Source organism: Corvus hawaiiensis, chromosome 8 (assembly GCF_020740725.1).
Source record: "Corvus hawaiiensis isolate bCorHaw1 chromosome 8, bCorHaw1.pri.cur, whole genome shotgun sequence".
In the NCBI taxonomy this organism is placed as follows: Eukaryota; Metazoa; Chordata; class Aves; order Passeriformes; family Corvidae; genus Corvus; species Corvus hawaiiensis.
Window position 1 is genome coordinate 31,658,202 of NC_063220.1, and position 13,782 is coordinate 31,671,983.

Genomic DNA, 13,782 nt, shown 5'->3' on the forward strand with positions numbered 1-13,782 from the left:
TAAGTCCTACCCTGGGTTTGTACTTCAGTTATTACATCATTTTTTCCTTTGGACTTCACATTGCTTACACACAGCACCACACAGTGCTGTTATACAATAACTGTATAATCGTTCATAATGACAGTATCTGTCTTTTCTACATCATTTTGCTTCCTTTCTCTATTAATGTAACTTACTGGGATTTTGGTTTCAAAGTCTTCAGACTCAGCTACAAAATGCCAAGTCCCACTCCTGATGTGTACTTAGAACCTGTCACTGGCTACGTTTGGAAAAAAAAAAAAGGAAAAAAAGGAAAAATCCATTTCAACCTGCCACTTTTTGAGTTTTATCCCTGGCTATCCTTCATGTTGGACAGACAACTAAGAAACACCAATAGAGCTACTTTGCTATACACCTCGAAAATCTGTCCTACTCTCCTCTGTCAAAAGATTTCCCAAAGGTTAGGCTGCTGGACACAAACAATACACATTATAACCTCATTTCAGCTCCTTGTCATTCCGGATTTCAGAAACTCTGTGGCAGTGACAATTTTAGCTCTGTGTTTGTACAGCACCTACCACAGTGAGGTCTTGGTCAAAGAGTGTCCTACAAAGTAAACAGTTGCATGGACACAGAAACCATAATCTCAGCCATTTCAGAACTGAGACTTGGCAAAAGTTTATCATGTGATTCACAGTCTATTTACCCTGGAACATCTCAGTCTTACCTTCAAACAAAATCACATACACACAAGTCCATTTTTGAAGTTAACTACCCCCCAATCCTTCAGATCATCTTCAGCAAAAATATACCACTAAATCAATTTATTGCCCACAGAAGCAGAGCCAACAGACCTGTGTAACCATCTACCATTACCAGAAGCAACCTCTATGTCTTTTATTTTTAAATGAGAAATCAATAGTTTCAGTAGGTTTGATTTTCACAATAAAAATAAAAGTTATTAGTTAGCTAACTATATCTTATTTCCTGAGGGAAGGGAGGTTTACTAGAGTCTTCCAACTGTGAGGACAGGACAAGATGATTATGAGAATCCTGAAGTACTCTAACCATAGAAAGATGCAATAAAGAGATATGACCTAAGGAGAAATTAAAATACAGCTCACCACTGAGGTAGGCAGGGTACAGGAAATGCTAAACAGGACTTGGTAAACATCAGATTGAGTGCTTTGCACAGGATGAGAGAAGATTAAAAGCAGTGTCAATAATTTTCACTCATGTATTCAGAAAGATCTCAGTCTAATACGCTACTTTAAGACACCTTCTCCCTGCATACCACTTTCCATTGCCAATTTTCTCATGCTGGCTACCTTGGCTGGATATTTCTAAAACTAGAAGGTACAAAAAAACATAGAACACAGCAAGATGCATGGGGATATTATTTAACAGCACGCATTTCAAAGCACCTCAACAATGCCTTCTAGTTGCAATGACTGTGATATTAAGTGCTCCATGAAAGTGTTTAAAGATTTCTTTGCAAATTACTTTTATACACTACAACCTGTGGAAAAATTTTATTATTTTCCCTAGGAGTGCATTTCCCATAATGCACATACACTTTAAGTTAAAGACCATTGCAAGCTCAAACCAATGGCACAGGCTAACCACCCTTCAAAGCATTAACCCATTTGGCATGACTGCTAAACAGGACCTCGTTTTCTTCCAGATTGTTAGTAAAATCTTTCATTAGAGTATATGAGTAAGTACTTTCCATTTTAAAAAATGTCAGTAGTGTTGGAAAACAGATAAAAGGATTACACAGAAGCAACCAATAGAGAAATAGAAAAAGACTTCAAAGCACAACTTAATGGCGTATACTGCCCCTAGTCCATTGTTACTGCTCCCCATATCACCCTTCACCACTACTACAAGTGACACAGACCACAAACCCAACCCCCTTAGCTCCCCTCTCCCAATCAACAATGCCAATGAAACACAGCAGAGCTAAGTCCTGCACACTCCATCGCACAAGTACTACAGCAGCAATTTTCAAGTTCTGTTGCAAAGCAGATATATCCATTTTCCTATGAAACATCTCTAGTTTTTATCACATAAATGCCAATACTAGTAGGCAATATATCAAAACCACACAAGTTCTTTTATTACTTTCTACTATTGTTTCTAGGTGTGTGTATATATATATACACACACATACATATATATATAATTTTTAAGCATGTTTTCCAGTCAAGATTTCCTTACTAACTTGCAGCTACTGACAAATGTCAGAGGATCTGGATGTTTTTGCCCACAAATGAATTTCTTACGAAGCTTGCAAAACAAATGAATTGTAAATCCGTACACTCTACTGATGGAGAGCTGGCTGCTTGCCTAACAGGCAGGCCTGCAGTTCCAAACCTCATGCTGCCACTGCCCAGCTGACAGGCCCAATAAATAAAGGTATGGAATACTGATGTGGTGAAAAAAACCACCTGGTATTAATTAAAAGTAGCTTTCAGCAAAACACACATTTAAATTAGACATCACTGTCTCCTAAGGTCCAAAGGGAAAAAACCCACCAACTTCTCCACACTGAAGAAAAAGGTTAATTCTGTAGCCTCACCGGTTCAGACAATAAGATCACACTTCAATAGCCTGAGGGTGGATAAAGCTGCAGAAAGTGTTTGCACTTTACTAGACATCTGATAAACTAATCCCCTTCAAGGCTACCTGCCTGTTTGAGCTCTCATAACTGAAAGAATTCAACAGCAGCCTTAGTTAAAATCTTAGATTAAAAAAAATCAGCTGAAAGGGAAGCCAACCAAGCAGCACAAATTCAGAGAAAATATGAGTGCACTAGCACAGACACACTCAGAACCACTTTTCTGTGTGCCACAGGTAGTCCAAACCTACCATATTATCAGGCACCATCTCCCTCCACCACAGTATGTTTTAGGAAAGCAGTTTCCAAGACCTAACTTTCCAGAAATTTTCCTAACTCCCAGAATGATGCTGCTGTGTTATTATCCATGGTACTTAGATGGCCAGCCTATAGTTATCTATCCCAGAAACCCTGCAATTCTAAGTAAGGTTTGAGCTCAGGCTCTCTGTCCTATACATGCAGTCCCAAGGAAGAGCAGCCCATGCCTGCAATGTTACAAGTGAGTCTCCCTTTGCAGCCAAGACCTGACAAATAACAAGCAGATACAGCTAAGCCCTGGGAAGAGAAGAAAACAAAGCAATTAAGAACAGCCACAAAAACCCCCTCAGTTCTACAACTGACATAAGAAATGCCAAACTGACAGCTTTAGGAACAAGAACTGCACATGGCCTAAGCTGTAATTAATTACACAGCAATACCAGCTTCGTGCCTGTGCTCTGACCTTAAATAATAGATGCTTTTTGAGATTTCCTTTTTTCCCTGAGTTTAAGAAACCACTAGATTTGAAAAAAGCTATCAATTCAGGTACTGAACTTCAACATTTAGACTTTCCTTGTTTACAAACTTCTTAATATTTCTTTGTGCTAGAGAATGGACCCAGAGCAGCCAGAAGCCTTCCAGGAAGGGATGCTGCCTTTTGTGCAGACAGAAGGAGCCTCCCTATTGTCAAATTACATCAAACTGTATATGGGTTTCTACATTCAAACCATCATAGTCCTCTCTTCTGTCCTTGCCTCCTCTGCTGATTGACCCATATGTTCTAGTTTCTGTACATGCCTGCCCAGTCTTTTCATAGGAAGTCCTGATTAAAGAAAGCTCAAGAACTGATAAAAAATTTTTCAGGGGAAAAAAAAAAAGGGAAGAAAAAAGAAAAGTTCTTTTCCATTCTTTCCTGCCTCCAAACACTAACTAACTCAATCCTAAGATTCCCAAGGGCCATTCTGCATGTCCTTACATTGTCCTCTTCTTAACTGAAGACATACTTCTTAAAGGCAGACCAAGACCAAAACCAGATTTCTGTAAAAAAGGAAGGAAAAACACAGACATAGAACTAATTGGTTATTTCAACTGAAGCCTTAAACTCTTTCAAACATACCAGTAAACATTCCTGGAACACAAGTTCCAGGTACCTGGAAATGGGTAGTTACCATAATATAAAACACATCTTAGAAAAGAACCTAAGAGGGTATTGAATGGAGTCCTTTTACCTCAGCCAACAACCTAAGAATCCTCTGGAGATACAAACTTCCTCCATTTAAGAGGTACCAACTGAAGAGCCCTATTAAGTTCGGCCATTATTCTAGCAGAAGAATAATATATGGGCAAACTTAACACTTGACTTGCATTGTGTGTATCACATTTGAAACGAAGCCAGTGAGCAGCGATCAATTTTGCCATGTTATTGAAACATGAGCCATGCTCAAATGCATTTTTAAGTTATAATTTAAAAAAAAAATTAAAATCAGATATCAGTAAATTTACTGTCAAAAAATTTTTGACAGGGAAAAGTATGCCAAGATATACACACACATCTCACTTTACCTGAACAAGGCAATATTACAGAACTCAAAAAAACCCTGAATTAAGCAGTATCAGCAAGCCATTTTTCTAAGCATCAACAGAAAGCCAAATCTTTCAATTTTAAATACAACAATCTTTACAATCATTTACTAAAGTACTACATTCAGTTTCAAAAGAAACCATCTGATGGAATTATAAAGTTAATCAATGAATAATTTATTAAACAAGATTTTTCATTTTCTATAGTCTTAGGTCTGACTCACTAAATTGAAATCTTCTTAAAAGCAATCAGTAACAAAAGAAACAGATTAATTTAAACTACAAGCCTTTAAAGGACAAAATACTACAAAGTAACAAAGCATTTGAAACATTTTTTATTTATAAAAACAAATTGAAGTTTCTTTAAATGAGTCAAAATATATTATCTCTTTTAAAAGATCATGCAGAAGGAGATAAGGACCCCGTTACACAGAAAAGCTACCTATTTAATTGAGAAGTGATCATGACATTATCTAAAAATATTCACATATCACATTCTGACCTATATACAAAATTTAAAATATGATAATATACAGGAGGATCAGGTGTATTTAGGACAGCACACCTGAATTAACAGTTAGTAAGCCAGAAATATTTCATTATCACCTTCACTTTTTTTTGAAGCTTTACTCACTGCTTAACTGCTATTAAATAGATTACCACCAAGGTTTGACCAGCATCTGGGTATACTAAATGTAAATGCATCTGCAATAGACAATTTTGCTACCAAAACTGAAAAGAAAAATCAACTATATACTCCAGTGAGGAAATAAATTATAATTTTTAAAAATTTAGAACTAATTTACAATGTTATCTTATTCCTAAAAAAAAAAAAAATTAACTCAACAGTATTAAATTTAATCTGTTCAAAACAACCTGCAGAAAGGAAATCATGTGAAGATACACATCTTAGTGGAGATAGCCATTTAAGATAAGCAAACAAACTGCACTCTTTGGAATAATCTAGTTCAAAGAGACATTTATTTGGACAGGGTTGGTAGGGACTGACAGACAGAACAGATACCTCCTTGTCTCTTCAGTCAAGAAACAGTAAAGGAAAATTGCCACATTTATAAGCTCCAAGAGAAGAGTATGAAGTCTCAGAGCAGAGCTAATAAAATCCTGAGTGCCATGTAAAAATAATGAAAAAATCATGAATGGCAAACAAGGGGTGACTGTGGACTTGTACCTCACAACGCAGGGACCAAAGTATATCTGAAACAACAGAAGGGAATCCTGAGTATGATGCACAGGTAAAGCCTGACCCTTCTTTGTCAGAGGATGTTGAAAAGTTCACAGAGATTCAAAAAGATTTCCTACTAATTCGTTTATGAAAAACCCAGGAAGGGCTACAAAACTCAAAAGACCTCTGCTGGATGAAGTCCCTGAGCTGCAAATCCCTATAACAAAACACTGAGGAAGTGCAGCCATATGCCAGAATTGTAGAGATATGACAGCAAAGCATCACACCAGTTCTGAAGGCCACAGTACACATTCCATTCAGTCTTCAACTGTATCAGCTTTTGTATTTTTGACTAAAATGTTGGCAACTAGACCACTCTTAGTTCCTAACTCTTTAAATCCCACCATGGGTTCACAGCCCAAAACTCATTAAACTCCCCACTAAAAGCTGCTCACACCATCCATGTCTTGATTGCACACACTTGCTCCTGTCTTTGATGAAGATAAAGGCTGAAAAACTGAAGTCTTCAATTATGTTGTAGGAAGAATTAGGGTGCAATAAAAAGTACAGATTAATTACAAACTCCAGTCTAAGACTTCAATACAATTTCCTGGCTCTCCTTCTCAAAGATTTTCTATACTGACTGAACAGTCTAGATCACGTATTTTCTATTATTACCCCAACAAGTTTCTTTGTCTGCCTGACTTTGGCTTTTGGGCTGCTTTGTTTGTTTTTGAAAGGTAATAAATTTACATTCCATGTTTCAGGAAAGAAGAGAAGCCAAGAAAAGCCAAAAAATAAGGAAATCAGCTGGAGGAATGTTTCAAAATTAACTATGCTTGCCAACACTCCTCCAAAATACAGCTTTTCCAGTCCCTCCTCCAGACATGCAGGACTGAAGAGAGTTGACTTGGACCACCTGGCAGTGACTCAGCAAGTGCTCTCTTTTTCATAGAGCAATCAAAATTCAGATTTCAAACCATCATTTGATTGAAGAGCCCTGTTCTCTTAGTGAAAAACTATAACCATGGTGACACAACCCAAACAGTAAGTCAGTGGTGTCTACTTGAGTTACCTGCAGTAAAGCCTCACTGCAATCATTTCAATATCTGCATCAGCTATAGTGCTGTTCACAACACTCAAAAAGATCTTCATGTTGATGCAGAAGTATTATAGGCCACACTTTACTGAGTCATCAGAGGTTTATGCATTTTAACATAGAGATGCTTAGGTTTCCCTCAGAGCATTTAGTTTCACACCTATTCTTCCAAAACCTGCTTTTGTAAGTCAATCTTGCATCAGCAGACATCAAATGATCAAGTTATGCACTATTGTGAACATTTATTTCTTTATTCAGCTGAAAGAAGAAATTACTCATACTATGCGAATAAGTATCATTAATTCAACTGCAATATAGCTGAACACATCTACTAGCTACAGGGACTGCACACAACCCTCAAAGGTATTCAAGTCAGTTTTCAACTTCATTCAGGCCATGGTCCAGAGACATTTCTCCTGAGCACGATTCCGCCTTAAGCTGCTCCTACCCTTGAATTGATCCCATACCACCTCCTCAGCCTCAGTACAACTGCTTGAAGTGCCATATGGTGAACGATCAGGAAACTGCTCAGGGTTAAAAAAAAATTAAGCCAGCAGTGCCACCAAGAGAAATGTCTGTGGAACCACAGTCTCCAAAACTTCTAAAAACGTTGCCACTGGAGGGTCAAACTAGATGCTTTGAATGCTCACCCTGCATCTTTCGTGCCCATGAAGCTCCAAACAGAGTACATGAATTAGCTCAAAGCCAGTTGCTATATGTACATGAAAGTAACCTCCTCAGGAGCAAATCAAGTTGCTTCATTCCACTTAATTCTGAAACATAGCAACAGCTATTTCAAGTAAAATAATAGTATTTTGAAGAAAATTACTAGAAAGCAAAACACAGCAAAGTCCTTGAGGCTTCTCTGGATCCCCTGCTCTCATTCTTTCTTATAACATGAAAATTACAGTGCACAGGTATAACATCAACTAACAATAGTAACTTACTGGAGGAATCAATATAGTGAAACAACATAGCATTAGTTTAGCTTAGAATTCTCCACCAGTGTCCAAGGACAAGCTGGTTAGAAGCAGAGCACACCTCAGTCCCGACCTAGCAGTGTGAGGAGGGAAACTCTCCCTGCAGCAACATGGGATGTCAGTGCCCAGAGCACCACAGTGGGCAGTAACAGCACAGCACAGAGGTGTCTCTTCCAAGAAAAACGCTTGCTGCCAACTTCAGCTCAACTTCTCGGATGATGTGTAGCTACTTTTTTTCAGCAAAAGCAGAAGCAGTTTACCAAGTCCAACTGAAAGGGAAAGTCAAGCCTAATCCCAGCAGAGATTCAAGATCACTGATGGAACTAAGCATCTCTACAGTTCAGTGATGGTAGGATTAGAAGAAGGCTGAGTTGACTTTTTGGCCAAATTTCCCAAGTACCACTTTTAAAACTCATTCAATTTGACATTAAATAACAGTTCTGCTGTTCTCAAGCAGTTTTTGAGATCCTGGTACGTGCACAAGAAGAATGGCTTCTTATAAAATAGTTATTCATTCTTTACAATTCTTTATGATGGCTATACCGTACTTTTTGAGACAGCTCCAAAGATTCACACAGAGTTCTAGAAAAAGAAAAATCTGAGGCAACCCAAATCTGGAATAATACAGTATTTATATGCACAACATATAAAAGGCAAAAGCAATTTTTAAAATTAATATTTGATGTATCTTTCTAAGAACCTCCTGAAAGATTTAACTATAGGGTAAAACCTTTCTTTTTCCATACTTTGTTCACTGTTGCTTACTCTGCAACTAGCCAGCAAATTAATTGAATTATTTGTCCCTAGCTCAGGACACCTGAACTCTCTTTGCCATCTTGACATTCAAACAAACTTTACTCAAAATCCTTCAATGCAAGTACATTTACTTATTGATCTACATCATACTCAGGTTTCTTTTAGTAAAAGAAGTAAAGAGGGAAGGGCAGAGCGTAAAGCACTGAATCCTTGCAGTCAATTTCATAGGAATACTCCTTGGTTTGATTTTTGTCAAATTACTGTGAAAGAGATACTCCTTCCTGAACTAACTCTGGAAGACAGATGAGGCGACATTCACAGGCACAGGTAAGCTCAACCTTACTAGAAACACAAAAGGAAATAGGAAGTTTTCTTTACTGCTTAGCCAAGATTGCCCAGCTGACATGCACCAAACTTACAAGACTCTTGTTGGCATCAATACTGATACAGAACAGCAAGAACAACTGAAAATTGTCTAAATCCCTACCGTGTTTTGAGCTTCTCCCCCTCCTTTCAAACCAGATTCAAAACACACATAAAACACATCCTACAACAACATTCAGAGGTGGCAGTGATGAGATAACCTCTGGCACGTCTTTAGTGTCATCTCCAATAGCTGAAGTAAATAACGTGACAGGATCCTCACCAACAACTTGCTCTTCATCTTTAACCCAGATGCTAGTACAGAAACATACAGAATTTTTAAATTCCATTAACCACCAACAAGCTGTGCACAACTAGCTCAAAGCATATTTATTTGTTTACTTCTTACAATAATTTTACTGAAGATTTTTCTCCATCTTCCAGTTTATGTCAAAGTTAACAACTCAAGGCTGCAGAGCATGTACTTCTAAAACAAGGAATAAAAAAAGAAATTTCATTTTTAAACAGACCAGCTCAAATGTGTTCAAAAGTTAACACATGCACTTTCACCTTATAACACTATCTTAGCAAAAGGAGAACAGAGGACCACATGCAAAAGACTGCACTAAAAATCAATATATGGCAGAAACCAAGTGTAACCTACAGAAGTGCAATTCTGTGCCTCTATGACAAAGCCAGATGGCATTCAGAAACTTTGGGAATGCAGAAGCAGGAAGATGAAAACAACTACAGTTTGTAAAAAGTTTAGGTAAGAGGAGCTCCACACAGTGAAGGAAAATTTAACTTCATCATTTGGTGAGAAACTAATCAGTGTATGGAGTACTCGTCTAAAATATCTTTTATTTTCCAATTATCCGAAAGTATTTAAAATTATTTTCATGTTAACTGTAACACAGCAGTAGTAAGTTTCCATTACATTTTGTGAACTTGCATTTTACTGTTAAGTGGAGGCAAATTCAGTTAAAACAGACACACAATCTGCTGATACTCTCTTCAAATGGTTTTACAAGACTTACTGAATTTTTAACAATTCCGTGTTTGTAAATTACCAAATATGAGATACTAAAAAACTACAGTTAACCAAAAGTGTTAGTGTATTGTTTATACCACTATATCTTACTGACTTTATCGTAAATAAAAATTACACAGCTGCTTCAAACTACCATTAATATTTAGGCTTTTATGAAGAGTATCTAATGTGGTGATTTGTTGCCACAATATATTTCTCTATGCACAATTATTAAATGTTAGCCTCCCTATCATAATGCAGTAAAGAATACCAACTCCATTTTTATGCTGTCTGCCAAACCAAGAGCATCATGGCAGAAAAATTCATGCATCAATAAACATCAACTTACAAATTACTGAGATTTTTTTTTTATTAAGAGTTGCACACTGTATGTTTAAAAGTTTACTTCCATTTTCTCTTTCATCACCACGTCAAAGGTTTGCAGTTTGCAACCTGTGGCCCAGAAAGCAATTCTTATGGGACAGTAAAGACCAGGGAGATCATAGGGCATTGACTCCACCTCTTACCTCCTGGCCATTTCTTTATTTGCCCAGAGTTATCACTGTAATCAGAGCAGCTCACAGGCTTTTCCAGGCATTTAGAAGGAAGGAAAAATAGAGTTCCCAGTTTCCTCTAACAACACTTGGTGTGAAGCTGAAAATAGTTATGAATTCTCTCAACGGCTATGAAACACATACAGAAATACACACAGAAACACATATATTAAACTTCTGTCCTTGTTTTTATTTTTAAACAAATGCTTTGCATGCAACAGCAATGTCCAAAAAAGAAAGATCAAGAGGTCTAACTTATAAAGATGACTCAGACCATGAAAATCAGCAAGAAAACTCCTGGATTAGATTTTATACATTGCATACATTATACCTGTATGACAGGTGTTTACAACATCTGTAAACACTACAGGATGACTAAGAAAGAGGCATGGCTTCCACACCCTGACACGCAGGGTCTCATGTAATGGCAAGAGCATTCATACTCCAGGAGACCAACAGCACTCACAACCAGTTGTCCTCACCATATTCCCCACTAGTGGGGAATTAACAGGAAAGCTGAGGAAGGCAAAATGGCTATAAAGCAGTGGGAGAAAAGACACTTTGATAGTGTTCTCTTTCTTTGTAAATAAATGCATTTAAAAAAAGATACTACATATCAGCTATATTGTAGTCATGAAAAGTATAAGGAAAGAGTCATTTAATATACTTTCATGGAGCAGGAGAGACCTAGCAGGAAGAAAATACTTTACAATTGAGTTCTTTCCTATATTTTCTTATCAAAACAATAATTTAAACTATGGAATTAATCATTAATTTAGCTATAAAAATACAATCATGAAAAAAATTTAGCAGCATACAAAACCTGGCCTCTTGATTTCCCTGCTCAAAGGTGCAGAGCAGCCAGTCGAGCCTTCAGGTCTGGAGTTCCTGATTTAATGAGTAGTTCTGTTTACGGCAGAACTAATGAAGCTCAGTTTCCTCCGGATTTGCTTCTACAAGCCCTGTGGCCACTTAACATTAATTACATCAGTTGCCTCTACGCTTGCCCATGTCTCCTTGAGCTCCTGCACCCCATAAAACTCCCCCTTTGCCCATATATTCCCATACTCACACACTGAGGCTTGCTCTCACACTTTTGTTAATGCTCAGCTCTTTGTCACGCCCTTAAACCCACCTTCCCATTCCATCAGTTCCATCACCTGTCTCTGAATGGCGCTAAGAAAGAGGCAGCATATGCTGTAGCTGGTTTGAAACTGGGTGCATGCTGGCTGGCCAGCTGGAGATCGCCTCTTCACTTCCAGGAGAACACCAAATGCCATGACCTCCTTACCTTTATGGTTTTTTTGGGGAGAGGGTTCTCAGATGTCAACTTTCATAGACTGGGGGAAAGCAGTCTTTCTCAAACCTCTCCCTGTTCTTAAACTGGTTGAAATTGACTGGGGAGTTCACACTTACTCAGGAAGAAAAGACACAAAGCCAGTGCAATTAGTACTTCCTTTCAAAGCCAGGATTAAAAGGTAACTCAGTTCTAGCCAGTTGCAAATCACATTGAAAATGCCCACTGCTGCCCTCCTCCTGTCCTGTGCTTCAGGGCAGCTTGTGCATTTCTCATTCATCCATCCCATTCTTGAGAGACCAGGAAAACACAAAATTGACAAAAAGTCAATTTCAACATTTTTATGCTGCACCCTGTGGGCAGCAATGAAACTGTCAACAAGAATTACCGCTTCACTCCAGTGACGGGGAGCAGAAGGCTCTGGAGCTATTCACAGGGAAGGCCACCTCAAAACAAAAGCCATGGAAGGATAAGAGCAGTAGTTACTCCAGCTAGGATAGCACACGTAGAACAGGGCTAACAGAAAAACGTCCTTGTCCTTTGCTGGGGGCAGGGGGAGATGATAATCACATTAGGAAATATCGACTAACAAGAAATTAACGTTAATTATAAATGCAGAAAGAGAGTCTAACCGACAGAAACTACCTGTTGCTAAAGGAAACCTTATCATTTTTTCCTCTATCCACTCCCTTCGTGATTTATACTTCTTTGTGCTCTGAGGCGAGAGAACACGTAACACAAACCCCAAATACTGCATTTTAAAGGGGGCAATTGATGTTCCCGTAGTTAAGTACTAGTGTTAGACTCCTTAGAGCTAGAAAGTATTTTCAAAACCCTCCCAGGCTTCCAGCACTCGTAGGTGACTAGGAGTGTATCTACATAGCATAATGCAGTGCTGTGTAGCTAGCTTGAACACCAGAAGGAATATGGCCACGTTAGCACTGCACTGCACCCATGCTGAAGTGCAGCTGGAGCATCCATCCTGCTTCTCAGGTAGTCTAGATCTATCCAAATGGTACTTCACTACAATACATAGGCACACCCTTAGTCATCCTGCCTCAGAAACCAGCTGTAACATGACAGCTCTTCTTTAAATTACCAAGAATAGTAACGAGAGAGCATCTGAAGAGAAAAACACTCAGACACCAAAGTCAGGAAGAGGAGCAAGTTTTTACAATAGGCAGCATGCATCTTTCATTTAACAGCACACACAGCCCCTGAAATGCCTTTCTCTCTTTCTGTCAGCTCTGCCCCTAGAGTTTACAAATTATGGCTCTGACTTGTAAATATTAGTAAATACCTCCTTAAACCTTACTCAGTGTTTCCATAATTGTATACAGATTCTAGAGACTACCCTGCAAGAAAAACATCCAAAATAGGTTCTAAAAATAAAGCATTCTAGACGATTCTCACATATAGCCAAAGGTTGAAAACACAAGCCATTTCATGAAGAAGGGCATGAACAGAATGCTACTTGAATTATAGCTGGAGAATGGGGAAAAAATCCAGAACAATATGCCAAAAAAAAAAACCCCAAGAAAACCAACCCAAAATATAGTAAAAAAGTAGCATCTGAAGTCCGCTCTCTCTTTCTGAAACAAAGCTTGAAGTGAACGAAAACAAGAGTTCTTAATTCTGTGATTCACACTTCTCGAACTAAGCAATCGAGACACCAGGCAATTGTTTGCCTGATGAGTTTGTAAAAAAGGCAACATTCCCGATCTGTGTCGGGCTGTGAACGCCGCCCCCTTGCCAGCAGCAATATGGATTGCCCAGCGCAGTCCGGTGATTCCTTTTTTCAGCCTACGTAATGCCCATTTACATAGTCGTGATATTTTAAAATGTGCTTTCAGAAGCACTAAATAACATAAAAACATGGAAGGAGGTAACCACAGCGGTAACACAGCACTCCTGTGACTGCGGAATTCACGAACAAAATAACGACTAAGTCCGGGGAGCACAATAAAACTCCATTTTACAGATTATGCATTCAGAACACCAACCCAAGGAAATCCTGGCCGTGTTTCCCCCCCACAGAGAGAGTGTGTCTGAGCACAACAGAGCATATCCTGGCTCCTTCGC

At 38.4% G+C, this 13,782-nt stretch overlaps 1 protein-coding gene across 2 annotated transcripts in view; it reads right to left on the reverse strand.

The window, feature by feature from the left end:
• The window catches only part of JMJD1C (jumonji domain containing 1C), a 159,104-nt gene that overhangs the window by 144,574 nt on the left and 748 nt on the right, over positions 1 to 13,782 (reverse strand). The window lies entirely within an intron of this gene.